This window comes from Chiloscyllium plagiosum, unplaced genomic scaffold (assembly GCF_037043375.1).
Source record: "Chiloscyllium plagiosum isolate Xiang-an unplaced genomic scaffold, Cpla_swu_hap1 HiC_scaffold_10, whole genome shotgun sequence".
Lineage (NCBI taxonomy): Eukaryota > Metazoa > Chordata > Chondrichthyes > Orectolobiformes > Hemiscylliidae > Chiloscyllium > Chiloscyllium plagiosum.
The window spans coordinates 19,336,057-19,352,144 of NW_028270148.1; the positions used below are offsets into that span (position 1 = coordinate 19,336,057).

Sequence of the window (16,088 nt, forward strand, 5' to 3'; positions counted from 1 at the left end):
CCACCTCCATGTTGAATGTTGTATGAATGTTTGTAGGTAAATAGATAGTTACTTAAGTCCTCAAGCACCTCTTTGTCACTTGCACTGTCTTATTTGCTTTACTTTGAACAGAGGAGAAAGTGAGGTCTGCAGATGCTGGAGATCAGAGCTGAAAATGTGTTGCTGGAAAAGCGCAGCAGGTCAGGCAGCATCCAGGGAACAGGAGAATCGACATTTCGGGCATAAGCCCTTTACTTTGAACAGAACCTCAAGTTCCATAATTTTCAAGTTCTGTCTTTCAAACATTGATACTGATATGAGTGTTGATAAGAACTGTCCTCTCATGGAGTTTGAAGTCATTTGTGTTTCCTTTACTGAGTTGCTGGGTGGAAGCAAGAGACTGGGAAGGTTGGAAGTAGTTGGTGCTCTAGTGGAAAATGCAACTGTACGTTAGCAGTAAACCAAAGCAACAGATATCACTTCAGATGGAGATATTTTGCTTTCTATACAATACTGTTTACAAATTGTCATGAAATATTATAAGACAGCAGAAATTAGGGTATTCAGCCCATCAAGTCTGCTCCACCATTCAATCCCGTAACCCATGATCCCAATCACAATCAAGAATCTATCTGCATCTTAAATATACTTGATGACTTGGTCTCCACAGCTCTCTCTGGCAGTGAATTCCATAGATTCATCATTCTCTGGCTGAAGAAGTTCCTCCTTCTCTCCATTCTTAAAGGTCATCCCTTTACTCTAAAGCTGTGCCCTTGGGTCTGAGTCTGTCCTACCAATGTGAAAAATGTTCCCAACATCCATTCTATCCACACCGTTCAGCATTCTGCAAGTTTCAATTAAATCCCTCCTCATCCCTCTAAACTCTGTCAAGTATGGACCCAGTGTTCTCAAACGTACCTCCCATGTTAAGCTTTTTATTCCTGGGACCATTCGCGTGAACCTCCTCTGAACATGTTCCAACTCCAGTACATCATTCCTGAGATATGGGGCCTAAATCTGTACACAATACTTCAAATGTGGTTTGACCAGAGCCTCCGAAGTACACTTATGCTTTTATATTCAAGTCCTTGCAAAATAGAGTCATAGAGAGGTACAGCATGGAAACAGACCCTTCGGTCCAACTTGTCCATGCTGACTAGATATCCCAACCCAATCTAGTCTCACCTGCCAGCAGCTGGCCCATATCCCTCCAAACCCTTCCAATTCATATACCCATCCAGATGCCTTTTAAATGTTGAAATTGTACCAGCCTCCACCACATCCTCTGGCAGCTCATTCCATACACGTACCACCCTCTGCATGAAAAGGTTGCTCCTTGGGTCTCTTTTATATCTTTCCCCTCTCACCCGAAACCTATGCCCTCTAATTCTGGACTCCCCCTCTCCAGGGAAAAGACTTTATCTATTTATCCTATCCATGCCCCTCATGATTTTATAAACCTATATATGTTCACCCCTCAGCCACCAATGCTCCAGGGAAAACAGCCCTAGCCTATTCAACTTCTCCCCATAGCTCAAATCCTCCAACCCTGGCAACATCCTTGTAAATCTTTTCTGAACCCTTTCAAGTTTCACAACATCTTTCCGCTAGGAAGGAGACTAGAATTGCACGCAATATTCCGACAGTGGCCTAACCAATGTCCTGTACAGCCGCAACATGACCTCCCAACTCCTGTACTCAATACTCTGACCAATAAAGGAAAGCATACCAAACGCCTTCTTCACTATCCTATCTACCTGCGACTCCACTTTCAAGGAGCTATGAGCCTGCACTTCGAGGTCTCTTTGTTCAGCAATACTCCCTAGGAGCTTACCATTAAGTGTATTAGTCCTGCTAAGATTTGCTTTCCCAAAATGCAGCACCTGACATTTATCTGAATTAAACTCCATCTGCCACTTCTCAGCCCATTGGCCCATCTGGTCAAGATCCTGTTGTAATCTGAGGTAACCCTCTTCGCTGTCCACTGCACCTCCAATTTTGGTGTCCTCTGCAAACTTACTAACTGTACCTCATGGTCACATCCAAATCATTTATTTAAATGACAAAAAGTAGAGGACCCAGCACCGATCCTTGTGGCACTCCACTGGTCACAGGCCTCCAGTGTGAAAAACAACTCTCCACTACCACCCTGTCTTCTAACTTTGAGCAGGTTCTGTATCCAATAATGTGATCATTGCATTTGCCTTCCTCACTACTGACTCAACCTGCAAGTTTACTTTAAGAGAATCCTACACTAGAACTCCCAAGTCTCTTCGCACATCAGATTTCTGAATTTGTTTTCCCATTTAGAAAAGTCTATGCCTCTATTCTTCCTACCAAAGTGCATGACCTCATGTTGTACTCCATCTGCCACTTCTTTGCCCACTCTCCTAACCTGTCCAAATCCTTCTGCAGCCTCCCTGCCTCCTCAATACTACCTGTCCTTCTACCTATCTTTGTATCATCTGCAAACTTAGCCAGAATGCCCTCAGTTGGTTCATCTAGATTAACAATGTGTAAAGTGAAAAGGTGTGATCCCAACACAACCTTGCGGAACACCACTTGTCACTGGCTGCCATTCTGAGAAGGACCCTTTTATCCCCACTTTCTACTTTCTGTTAGACAGCCAATCTTCTATCCATACTTGCACCTTGCTTCTAACACCATTTACCCTTATCTTACTCAGCAGTCTCCTGTGCAGGACCTTGTCAAAGGCCTTCTTAAAGTCCAAATAGATAACATTAATTGGCTGTCTTTGGTCTAACTTGCTCAAAGAATTCTAGCAGATTTGTCAGGCATGACTTCCCCTTGATGAAACCAAGCTGACTTTGTCCTATTTTACCATACACTTCCAAGTATTCAGAAATCTCATCCTTCACAATGGACTCCAAACTCTTACCCACAACCGAGGTTAGGCAAATCAGCCTGTAATTTTCTGTCTTTTGTCTTCCTCCCTTTTTTAATGGAGGTGTCATGTTAGTGATTTTCCAGTCCTCTAGGAACTTCCCTGACTCTAGCAATCCTGAAAGATCACCATGAATGCTTCCACTATCTCTTCAGCTGCCTCCTTTAGAACTCTGGGGTGTAGTCCATCTGGTCCAGGTTATTTATCAACTTTCAGGCCATTCAGTTTTTCTAGCATTATCATTTGTAAAATATTATTGGTAGCTTGCCTTAGAGGATTACATTGCAAAGTAATTTTTGGATTTGTTGACATAATAGAAAACAGATTTCTGAAGGAGTTGTACTGAACTAGAAATGTTAACTGTCTCTCTCTTTAAGGATGCTGCCAGACGTCTTGAATTTCTCCAGCACTTTGTTTTTATTTCAGATCTCCAGCGTCTATAGACTTTGCTTTTAAACCCTTGTATTTATGTAACAAATCAAAGAACAGATACTATCTTATATTAAAGCAATACAAATTCTTGTAAACACTGGAAAGGCAGGCATAGAAAAAAATAGTACCAATTTTAATGTGGAAAGTTGACAATGGAATGTGACTGAAAGACTGCATGTTGACTACTCCAGTTATTTCTTCATAAATTTAGTTTTGATACAGCAAATCTGGTATGTTCAACTAAAATCTCATTTATACTACATCATGGTGCTGTTCTGTTGGTAATGTTTAATAGTGAACGCCATTTAGAATTTCTATTTAGAAAGAAACCATGGAGCAGTAAATAATGCCTTAAGTAAACCAAATAATATCTCAGCTTGTTGGAAACTGAAATGTCATTTTTAATTTAACTTCAATATTTATAATAATTCAAATTTTTATTCAATATAGACAAACGTTACATAGAGTCATAGAGATGTACAGCACGGAAACAGACCTTTCGGTCCAACTTATCCATGCTGACTAGATATCCCATCCAATCTAGTCCCACCTGCCAGCACCTGGCCCATATCCCTCCAAACCCTTCCAATTCATATACCCATCCAGATGCCTTTTAAATGTTGAAATTGTACCAGCCTCCACCACATCCTCTGGCAGCTCATTCCATACACGTACCACCCTCTGCATGAAAAGGTTGCTCCTTGGGTCTCTTTTATATCTTTCCCCTCTCACCCGAAACCTATGCCCTCTAATTCTGGACTCCCCCTCTCCAGGGAAAAGACTTTATCTATTTATCCTATCCATGCCCCTCATGATTTTATAAACCTATATATGTTCACCCCTCAGCCTCCGACGCTCCAGGGAAAACAGCCCCAGCCTATTCAACTTCTCCCTATAGCTCAAATCCTCCAACCCTGGCAACATCCTTGTAAATCTTTTCTGAACCCTTTCAAGTTTCAAAACATCTTTCCGATAGGAAGGAGACCAGAATTGCACGCAATATTCCAACAGTGGCCTAACCAATGTCCTGTACAGCCGCAACATGACCTCCCAACTCCTGTACTCAATACTCTGACCAATAAAGGAAAGCATACCAAACGCTTTACTATCTTCTTTACTATCCTATCTACCTGCGACTCCACTTTCAACTCTTTAATATTGGTTGCCACATACTATTAACACAAAGGACTGTTTTCATGTGTATATTTGCTAATACTTCTAGTATTCATAAGTTTCTGTGCAGCCAGAAAAGGTAAAACCACAAGGGCAACTTCAGCTGCCAAAGAATGACAGTACCAAGTTGGAAAGCTAATGTGGATCCAGCAAAACATTTTAGTTCTCTGTCTAATTTATAAACAGATGACATATCACAGACTACAATTTCAAAGGGAAAGAAAAATAGGGCTTATGAATTAACACAGTGCATGAGAAAAGTTAACAATATAAATTTAAATATCTTAAATGAAGGATGTAAAACTGCTATATTGGATTACAGAATGAACAAACATTAGTGACTAATGTAAAGAGATTGCTTGATGGTTTTCTTTATTGGTTGGTGGTGTGTTACATTTCATTCAGCATTCAAGTTGCTGTGATAACAAACACTTATGGTTACATAAAGGGTGATCAGGAGCAAAGTCGGCTGCCTAAAGTAGGGATATAACCAATGACTATGGGAGAGTATTGAATAATTACCTCCATATTTATGGTAGAAAAGGAGGATAGTTTGGTGTAAGTCCCAAGGAATTAATAGTGGATTAAGGACAGGGATGAAATAAAATGAATGTAAGTAAAAGAGGGGTAATAATGAAATTAATGGAAATAAGTGGTGACAAATCCCCAGGACCTGACAGTTTCTGTCCAAGGGTGTTAAGGAAGTCAGGGAGCACATTGAGGACACCCTAACTCCAATCTTTTGGAGTTCCCTGGATTCATGTCTGGTAGATCATGCCTGACAAATTCCATTTTTTGGAAGAGGTGACTCAGGTAGTGAACAGTGGTATGTCTGTGGATGTTGTTCATATGAATTTCCAGAAGGCATTTCATTATGTCCCATATATGAAACTAAGGTAGAAGCCCATGGAATTGAGGGCAAAGTACTGATGTGGCTGGGAAATTAGTTTGAGTAGTGAGTGGCAGGTGACAGTAGAATAATGGGTAGATACTCAAATTGGCAGGATGTGATCAGTGGTGTCCCCCTGGATCCATGTTAAAGCCTTAGTTATTCACATTATTTATTAACAACTCAGATAATGGCAGAAAATCATACCCAAAGTTAGGCAGCACTGTAGACAGTCTAGATGATTGTCTGTCAATATCCCTTTGTCATTTTTATGCTAGGTGAATGGGCATAACTGCACCAGAGTTCTTTGTAAGGAAGTGTAAGAGATATCAATTTTGGATTGAGAAAGGATAGATAAGGGTACTTTCTGGATGGTATGAAGTTAAATACAGTCCGAGAGACTTGGGGTTCAGGTGCATATATCTTTAAAATGACATGATCTGGTGTAGAAAATAATCAAGAAAGCTAATGGTATGCTGGACTTTGTATCTAGAGGACTAGAGTATAAGGATGCACAAGTTATACTGCACTTATATAAAGCCCCAGTTCGAACCCACTTGGAGTACTGTGAACAAATTTGGGCACCACACTTGGGAAGGAAAAAATGGTCTTGGAGGGAGTAAAATGTAGGTTTACAAGAATGAGCTAAGGATTTCAGGGATTAAGTTATGAGAAGAGATTATACAAATTAGCCTGTTTTCTCCAGAATTTAGAGGTTAAATGGTGATCTAATCTAAGTCTTCAAGATATTAACAAGAAAAGACAGGGCAGATGCAGACAAACTTTTTCCACTGATTGGCAATTCTAGAACTGGGGTAAAATCTGAGAATTAAGTCCAGACTGTTCAGGAGTGATCTGACCAAGCACTTCTACACAAAAAAGGTGACAGATGTTTGGAACACTCTTCCATAAATGGCAGTGGATGCCTGATCAGTTAATTTTAAATCTAAGATATATTTTTTTGTCATGCAAAGGTATTAAGGGATATTGGCCAAAGACAGGTTTATGGACCTCGGCCTCAGGTCAGCCACGATCTCATTGAATAGCCTACTCCTGTTCCAATGTAGTCTACAGCAACGCATTGTGATGGTAGGGGCTGCAATATTTTTTCCATCATGTGGCTGACCAGGAATGTCTCAGTGATCCTCGTAACTGCTATTGGCATGTGTTGGAAGAATACACAAGTTGAGGCTCAATCTGTTTGATCATGTTACATGTTCCAAATGCATCTTCCTTGGTCATCGGCATGGAATGTACTCTAAATCCCAAGCTTCTTGCTCAAGCAGGAATGCTGCCCATTGTGCCACATGACCTCCCATTGTTGGGTAGAGGGTAGATGTTCAGTTATAACCTTATATGTATGAATGCCTTTTTGTTTCAATAACACGCTTACGTTTGTTGCCAACATGTCTTTGGTCACTTGATCTGAATTTCTTACTTTTTGATGTCTATCTCCCTCATTTTCCAACCCTAAAAATACTCAAGTTATTCCAGTGTAATGAGAAATTTCACTTCTGAAATTGCTGAGGTTGATGGAACAAAATATGCCCTGTGCATTCTAGTTCAATCACTGTTCATCAACAGTCAACCTGTTTATATGGTGTCTTTAATGCAGGGAAAGTCCCAAACTCTCTTACAGAAGTGTAATTAATAAATTCTACTTATTGGGGTGCAGTGTATATCCTGACATCTAAATTGTCCTTGTGTTTTTTTGAGACATTATGGATGGAAACGTCTAAGTTCGACAAAACTCATTTTACCAGCAGGATAGATGGTTCACTGTTGTCCCAATGAATGGTATATCATAAGGATTTCCTAGTTCTCCTCTGAGAAACAATGATGTTGTTCCATGTTGTGCAATCTACCAAGCCAATCAGCTTCCCAAACACCTGGATGGCAGGACACATGGACCTCAGGTTCTGACATGTTCTTAGATTTAGCCTGTGAGACATGAATTTTCTGTCTGCCTAACCCGAACTTTCATATTTAGTGTGGCAAGCTACCCCCTTCTCTAGCTCCTCTCATGTTCAGTTCAGGTGTCTCTGCATTGAGAAGCCTCAAGAATCACATGGTGTAATGATTGTTGTTCTCCCTCCTGATTTTGCAGTGCTCAAAGCCAAAACTGCAAGTCCTGATCATTTTGTTTTATAGTCGAAGTAACATGCTTTTAGATAAAATCCAGGTAACATTTTCTCCTTAGAATTTCAACCAACCACACATCATAACACACTCCAAACTTCTGCCAATTTGTATATATTTTAATACAATTCACTAATTAGTTCACAACATTCTGTTGACTTGTTATCTCTAATTTCTGGAAAGCTCGGATCTTTTAAGCAGAATTAGATATGAACATTCTTTCCCAAGCTGTCTGTCTATAACGCTCCTTCATTTCCATGTGATTTCATGATTAAATGGATAAATAGGCTCCTACTTCCTTGAACCCTAGAAACCAAAATATTCCAGGCAAACTCTGGTCATAACCTTTGTGGTCATCAATCCTCAAACTTTTAGTTCTCAAATTTAGGTGGCATCACAGTGATGGGCCTTCATCAGGGTGTCATATACAATTGTGAATGAGCAATTTTCATCCCAGAATTTCATCTTGTGTGTAATATTCACCAAGAATGTATGAAGGTAAAGGGGCAATCTCCCTCCATCACCTTTAGCAGCAAACAGTTTTGTTATTCCAAGCTGGTATGCCTTAATTGCAAGATTTCTGAAATGAGTAGTTGTTTGTTTTGCTCTCTTCTGCCCACTTTCTGGCCTTTTAACCAGGAGTGGTGTGAATAACTGGCTCACTAAATGACTTAGCTGTGAACAATGTGACCAAACTAGTGTGGCTGCTAATCTGTGTTTACGACCATGGAACTACCTGCATGTAAGTATAGCTTCTAGTTTTTTAAAACTATTTCCAGAAAGTTGAGCATTGCTACCAAAGGCTTTCATAATTCTGCCTTATCTTGGATCTGAATAACCATTCATCTGAAAGAAGTTTCATGTGTTTCTTGTATTTCTGCCTGTACTTTTCAGAAAATGCATCAAAATCTCTGAGAACAGTTCATTTTACATCATCGTAACCCATACATGATTGGCAGAGATGTCAAGGAAACACCACGCAACCCACAAACAAATATCAGCATATTGTCTTCTTTCTGATGAGGTTGTGATGCTTGACATATTCAACTGTATTCAACAATAAGGGGTTGGCCATTTCAACCTGAAATTAGATATTTCTTCATTCAGGTGGTTAAGAACCTTTGGAATTCTAAATACCAAGAGACTTGTAAATGTTTGGTTGTTAGGTCTATTCAGGACTGATTGATTTTTTTTCAGTCAGGGTTTGGAAAGGAATGTGGAGTTGAGGTAAATCACTGGCCATGATTTAAGGACCAGCAGAATGAGCTTGGGAGATCATATACCCTGCTTCTGTTTCTGTTGTCAAGTTATTTCAATTGTTTGTACAGCTGCTTTAATTATTTGTATAACTCTTTACAGTACCAGTTATCATAAACTGATCATGTCAAAAAACATGCTGTTTTTGAATGGCTTCAGTGTGTTCATGGAGTCTAATGATGCTTTCAAAATTTCAGTTAGTTCTAGCTTCCCAAACTGAAACTGAATTGCATTAATAAGTAACAATGGATGAACGTGGCAAACAAAAGACAAACCTGTGAAAATTCTGTATTTTCTGAAGAAAGTTTTACAATAAACATTGAGAAAGAGACAGGAGAGTGTTGTATCCATCAAAGTAAAATTAGGAGTGTATGTTGCATGGCTGTGGTTTTAAACGATCAATCAACGTATATTACCCAGGGCTCTTTATACTTCTACTTCATTTGGGTCCAAGCAGGGAGCTGGGGCATTCCTCCTGATAGAGAGCTAAAAGTGACATTAGTTATCAGTCTCTGTTCATTTCTCTCATCGCAAAAGTTAAAACGGTGCAACAGGTACAATTCATGCTACCCTCTAAAGTGTAAAAATGGAGAATCAATATGATGTGTGCTGCGACTGGAGGTCAATGGATCCTAGCAAAACAAAATGAAATTTACAAATTAAACTGACAAACTCTAAAATTTTACATTACAGGGTGTAGGATTGTGGCAATGATACCTCAACCTTACCTTAGCAGTAAATCCTGTTGAAGGCCAAACATTTCTCTATGAAAAGAAAGAGAAGATTTGTCGGGCATGTCAATCCCAGATACAATTGTGAATTTACACACCATTAAATGCACCAACATTTTTGTAGGTAAATTCTGGAATGATGCATATTTCTACCAGATTTATGTTCAGGGATAATATCATTGTAGTTTCCATCACAACCGAGGCCATAGTTATTGGGAGATGGAAAGGCATTAAAATCAACAAATGCTGTGAACTGGGTACAACATCTTTACTTGGCCGTGTGCCATAATTTCTTCTTTACTGTTGGTCACCATCAGGAATTCAAGAAGGCCCAACTCCTTGGGAAGTGGGAAAGGCACTATCTTATTATCAAATAATTAATTAAAATTTTCCTGATTGATTTGATTTACCTTCAAGAAAACAGCAATGAAGTCTTGTTTTAATACAATCCACAGCCTTAACATAATTCTCAGAATCTTGCAGAATTGTTTCACAATATTTGAAGCATGACCTAATTGGAACATAGGACTTGGGAGCGGGAATTGGCCTTTCCAGCCTTCAAACCTGCTTTGCCATTCAATTGGTCATGGCTGATCTGATTGTGGCTTCAGCTTCAGTTTTCTGTATGCCATTCCCCAATAACCTTTGACTGTCTTGTCTATGAAAAATCTATCCAACTCAGCCTTGAAGAAATTAAATGTCTCTGCTTCTACTGTTTTCTTGGGAAAAAAAATTCCATCAGCTGCTGACCCACTAAGAGTTTAAAGAAACTCTTCCTTCTTGAAAATGAGATATAAATATTTAGTACATGATGGCTGTGCTGATTTATGAGATGGATAGTATAATGTGCTCTTTAATAGTTACTCCTGAACAGCAGCTCAGTTTAATGTTGAATGTGAAGAATTGCATTTCTCCCAAAGTGTAGCTCTCATTCAGTACGTGTTAAGGTTTTGGCATGAGTTTAAACTCACTGTTACTTTGTTATGTTATGTGTGAAGAGGTTGGAGCTAATTGTTATGCAACTATATCTTGAGGTGTCACATTGACTGTCATACTGCAGTCATGTGCTGAGTAACAATGTATTTGTCCGCCAATCCACAAGTCATATGGAGAGCTGAACAAAATATGTTTGGTGAAGTTCCAGTGTTTTTGATTCCACAAATGTAATTATTTTTAACTGTGAGAACCAAACGATTACGAATGTAGGTTTGCTTGCTGGAAGGTTCATTTCCAGATGTTTCGTCACCCTACTAGGTAACATCTTCAGTGGGCCTCCAGGCAAAGCACTGTACATGATTCCTGCTTTCTATTTATATGTTTGGGTTTCCTTGGGTTGGTGATGTCATTTCCTGTTCTTTTTCTCAGTGGGTGGTAAATGAGATCCAAGTCAATGTGTTTGTTGATAGAGATCCGGTTGGAATGCTATGCTTCTAGGAATTCTCATGCGTGTTTCTGTTTGACTTGTCCTAGGATGGATGTGTTGTCCCAGTTGAAGTGAGACAGGGTCATGTCATTTTGTGGCTAGTTAGTGTTCATGTATCTTGGTGGCTAGTTTTCTGCCTGTTTGTCCAATGTAGTGTTTGTTACAGTTCTTGCATGGTTCTTGCAACCGAAACAAGTAGACAAAACACGTCCAGAAACCCTAGCCACTCTCCCCTACACCAAAGACCTCTTGGAAATGACTGTCAGACTACTCAGACCCCTTGACATCATGGTAGCCCACAAACTCACCAACACACTAAAACAGCAGCTAATGAACTTGAAAGACCCTATACAGTCAACAAGCGAAACTAATGTCATTTACAAAATACCATGCAAGAACTGTAACAAACACTACATTGGACAAGCAGGCAGGAAACTAGCCATCAGGATACATGAACACCAACTAGCCACAAACGACATGACTCTCTCTCACTAAAATCCTTACATATAGATAAGGAAGGACACCACTTCGACTGGGACAACACATCCATCTTAGGATAAGCCAAACAGAGACACGCACGAGAATTCCTAGAATCATGGCATTCCAATCGTAACTCTACCAACAAATACATCGTGTTAGACCCCATTTACCATCCCCTAAGAAAAAGAACAGGAAATGACATCACCACAGGAAATAACATCACCAACCCAAAGAAACCCATACATATAAATAGAAAGCAGGAATCATGCACAGTGCTTTGCCTGGAGGCCCACTGAAGATGTTACCTAGTAGGGTGATGAAACGTCTGGAAATGAACCTTCCAGCTCAGCAAGCAAACTTACATCCAGAACCTCAACCTGAGCTACAAATCTTCTCAAAACTTGCTATTACATAAAACTTTTTGACTCACTGGTAAGAATGCTATCAACTGGGCTGAAGTGACACAAAAGCTTAAATAGACTGACATGGAGTTTCCAGTGTTGGACTGCGATGGACAAAGATAAACGTCACACAACACTAGGTTATAATCCAACAGGTTAATTTGGAAGTACAAGCTTTCGGATCACTGCTCCTTTGTCAGGTAGCTCGTGGGGCAGAATCATAGGACACAGACTTTATAGTAAAAGACCAAAGTGTCATTCAACCGATGCGATGTATTGAACAAACCTAGATTGCTGTCAAGTCTTTAATTATTTAGAATGGGATTGCTGGTTTGATTCATTAATATGTAAATCCCAGAACTTCTCTCAAGTCATGTTCCCAAGATAACTTAAGATTTTGTAAAAAAAAAGTGACATCTCAGCTCAGACAATACATTAAAGATGTGAGGTTAGAATCTGTCTGTATCCCAACCTGGAGTCAGACTGGTTCTATTTCCAATGCATGGACAGGACCTGTTCAGATGAGGAGGAACGCGATGGACACCTGATGGTGCTGAAGAATGCCCTCATAAGAACAGGATACGATGCTCGACGCATTGATCGCCAGTTCCAACATGCTACAGTGAGAAACAGTAATGACCTCCTCAGGAGACAGACATGGGATTCAGCCAAGTCACATGAATACCTGCCGAGCACGTGGTGGCTGGTGTCCTCACATGTAATGGTAATATCCATGTTGACACTCTGACACATCTCGCAATGGTTGCCATGACAGGGTGAAATGGCATTGTGGTTGATGTTGTCCTGAAGGCTGGGCAGTATGCTGCGAACAATGGTCTGTTTAAGGTTTGGCGGTTGTTCAAAGGCGAGAAGTGGAAGCGTCAGGAAGATCTTGGCGAGGTGCTCATCCTCATCGATAAGTGTTGCAGGCTGCGAAGAATATGGTGCAGTTTCTCTGCTTCCAGGAAGTACTGGACAACAAAGGGTACACTATCGGTTGTCTATCTCATACTCTGCAGGCAAGGATTCCACGAGGCATGATACATTGGCAAGACCAAGCAGACGCTACGACAATGGATGAATGGACACCATGCAACAATCACCAGACAGGGATGTTCCCTCCCAGTCGGGGAACACTTCAGCGGTCAAGGACGTTTGGCTTTGGATCTTTGGGTAACCATTCTCCAAGAACTGACTTCGGGATATGCAACAATGCAGAGACACCAAGCAGAGGCTGATAGCCAAGTTTGGTACCCATGAGGATAGCCTCAACCAGGATCTTGGTTCATGTCACATTACAGGTGACCCCACTACACTAAACACTCACACAGACCCTCTCTTATACACACGCTCTCAGACACACACACCCCCACACTCGGACACACACCCTCTGACAGGCATATACTCCGTCATACTCACAGACACACTCTATCAAGCACACACTCACTCTCACACGCATACATATACACACTCCCCCTCTCTCTCTTTCACACACACACATAAGTCTATGAGTGGATTTGCATTTGCAGATACATTCAATTTTGTTCAAAAAGCACACACTCTGTAGACAGTCAGTCCAGGTGGCATTTTATAAATTCCTACTTTGGAAATAGAACCAGTCTGACTCCAATTTGAGATACACATCTTTAGTGCATTGTCTGAGCTAAGATGTCACTTTTTAAATAAAAACTTAGGTTATGGTGGGAATGTGAATTGGACGTAACATATTAATGAACCAAAAGCGGCATTCTAAGTGATTAAAGACTTAACAGCAATCTAGGTTTATTCAATACATTGTGTTAGGTGTATCTTTTATCTTTTACTCTAAATTCTGTGTCCTATGAGCCTGCTCCACTAGCTACCTGATGAAGGAGCAGCGCTCTGAAAGCTTGTCCTTCCAAATTAACCTGTTGGACAATAACCTGTGTTGTGTGATTTTTAACATTAAATAGACTGTACAGTACAATGGGGAAAAAAAGTGACTGCATGCTTTCTCAAAGATTTAAGATATTCCAGACTAATGGTGGCACAGTGGTTAGCACTGCTGCCTCACAGTGCCAGAGACCTGGATTCAATTCCCACCTCAGGTGACTGACTGTGTGGTTTGCTCTGGTTTCCTCCCACAGTCCAAAAATATGTGCAAGTTAGGTGAATTGGCCATGCTAAATTGCGTGTAGGGGAATGGTTGTGGACTTGTTGGGCTGAAGGGCCTGTTTCCACACTGTAAGTATTCTAATCTATTTATTGCAAATCATTTCATGCCCAAATTTTGTTAAGCTGATAGCAATATTGGGCATGGTACTGTCACTGGCATGATCATGAATTAGTCACCTCTGCTAGAACTGGGAGGTCTTATAGCACAGTGGATTGTGTCTCTGCCTCTGGGCCTGAAGCTTCAGGTTTGAGTTAAAAATCACACAAACCAGGATATAGTCCAACAGGCTTAATTGGAAGCACACTAGCTTGGTTTGAGTGCTGCTTTGGGACTTTATGGTTGATCATGTCCATTATGTTTCTTACAAATGGTAAGATCAGCAGAGTCTCCTGGTTGGCATAGCTTGATGTTGAGTGGACCCTGTAAGAAATGGGGAAGTGTGTTGTGTTTGCAAGAGTGTGTATGTGCAGAAAAGGGGTACAGGGAAAAATATCAGTGAGGCAAGCATTAGGGAAATGTATCTTTATCTTTAATGTATAATTGTGGATAATTGAATACTAACTTTAGTGCAGAATTATTAAAGCAAATAATTTCTTTCATCATAATGTTTTAAATAATTTAGTCTCAGCCAAATAGCTGAGATAGCTGAAACGCATAAACTAGGCAAGAAGAGATACATTGTCAAAACGTATGTTCAGGAATGGAATGTACCTATGAACAATGGAAGGTGTTACAAGCAAAGTAAAAGAACATCAAGATACAAGTTTAGCCTTATGTCAGCACTTACTAAGGGAAAGGTTGCCAACTTGGAGAAAAGATTAGATTAGATTAGATTACTTACAGTGTGGAAACAGGCCGTTCGGCCCAACAAGTCCACACCGACCCGCCGAAGCGTAACCCACCCATTCCCCTACATTTACCCCTTTACCTAAAACTACGGGCAATTTAGCATGGCCAATTCACGTGACGTGCACATCTTTGGACTGTGGGAGGAAACCGGAGCACCCGGAGGAAACCCACGCAGACACGGGGAGAATGTGCAAACTCCACACAGTCAGTCGCCTGAGTGGGGGCAATAAGGGCGGAGCGCAGCTGGGTAGTGGTAGAATACAATAAGATTGGGTAATGTAAGAATCGGGAGAGGTGACCTCACGCAGCTCAAAAGTATAACTGTGTACTAGTTTGAATGTTCATTGCTCATTTGCTTCTGCATTTGATGCCCTTTCTTGCAAGATTGTAGAATAAATTGTCTTGTTTCCAGTTTTGGTGGTCTTGTCTAAATTAATTCAAATTTATTTCTAACAGACCCCTCAAAATTTAGCCTCTGATGATAGGCACTTATGCCTTGCGGGTGGTGATAGTTATGGAAACGGTCGTAAAAGAGATATTTTAGGTATGGGAAGCAAATAGATGCTATAACTGGTCAAAAATGGCCATACTGAAATAGAGGACAAAAAACATAAACAATTGAGTTAAGGCACGAGATTAACTTGTTGAGTGGCCGAACAAGCTCAAACAACCGAAATCTCGCTGCGATTTCCTATCTGTAGCGCCAACACAATGAAGAGGAGACCAACATACTGCTCCTCGGATGCTGCCTGAACTGCTGTGCTCTTCCAGCACCACTAACCCAGTATCTGGTTTCCAGCATCTGCAGTCATTGTTTTTACCAAGTGTGGGTCGGAGTCACGCTGCTCCTCGCTCCCTTTTCCGACAGAGGGTAGCATCGGTGGAGACGGCCGCCATCCCTTCGGTCTCTCGGTGTTCGAACAATGCCACTCAGGTGAGAACTCTTCGGCCGTTACCTTCAACAGGCAAGTGAATGCGCGGGCTCGAGCTCACGCGCGCACTCGCTGCTTGGTTGATGACCCGGATGCTCAGTGCTGCGAGCGGGAGAGAGAAGCGCCAGAGGCGGACTTCTCGAGCGCGCCCGTGGGCAAGCAGAGGCGAGGACTGCGCGCGTCCCCTTTTCCTTCCTCATTAACGGCTCGGCGTTCGGAGTGCGGCTCGTGCGGGGTCCGTTGGAGGGGAGGGCGGACTGAGCGAGAGGTGGCTGGGCGGGCGATGGAGACGGAGTGTAGGTGTTCGCCTGTCGCCGCTTCCACCGTCATTGCGGGGTGAGAG

General features: G+C 41.2%; 1 protein-coding gene and 1 long non-coding RNA gene across 3 annotated transcripts in view; one reads left to right on the forward strand and one right to left on the reverse strand.

The window, feature by feature from the left end:
• Positions 1-9,052: 9,052 nt before the first annotated feature.
• On the reverse strand, positions 9,053-15,864 carry LOC122552650 (uncharacterized). The gene is made up of 3 exons (XR_015758357.1): positions 15,635-15,864; positions 9,503-9,538; positions 9,053-9,406 (listed from the first exon to the last, which is right to left on the reverse strand). It is a non-coding gene; the product is annotated as an uncharacterized LOC122552650 (long non-coding RNA).
• The window catches only part of cnsta (consortin, connexin sorting protein a), a 97,857-nt gene continuing 97,632 nt past the window's right edge, over positions 15,864-16,088 (forward strand). For both annotated transcript variants that reach the window (XM_043695434.2, XM_043695433.2), the window contains exon 1: positions 15,864-16,081. The gene's annotated coding sequence lies outside the window, so the exon portion shown is untranslated. The remainder of the gene's footprint in view (positions 16,082-16,088) is intronic.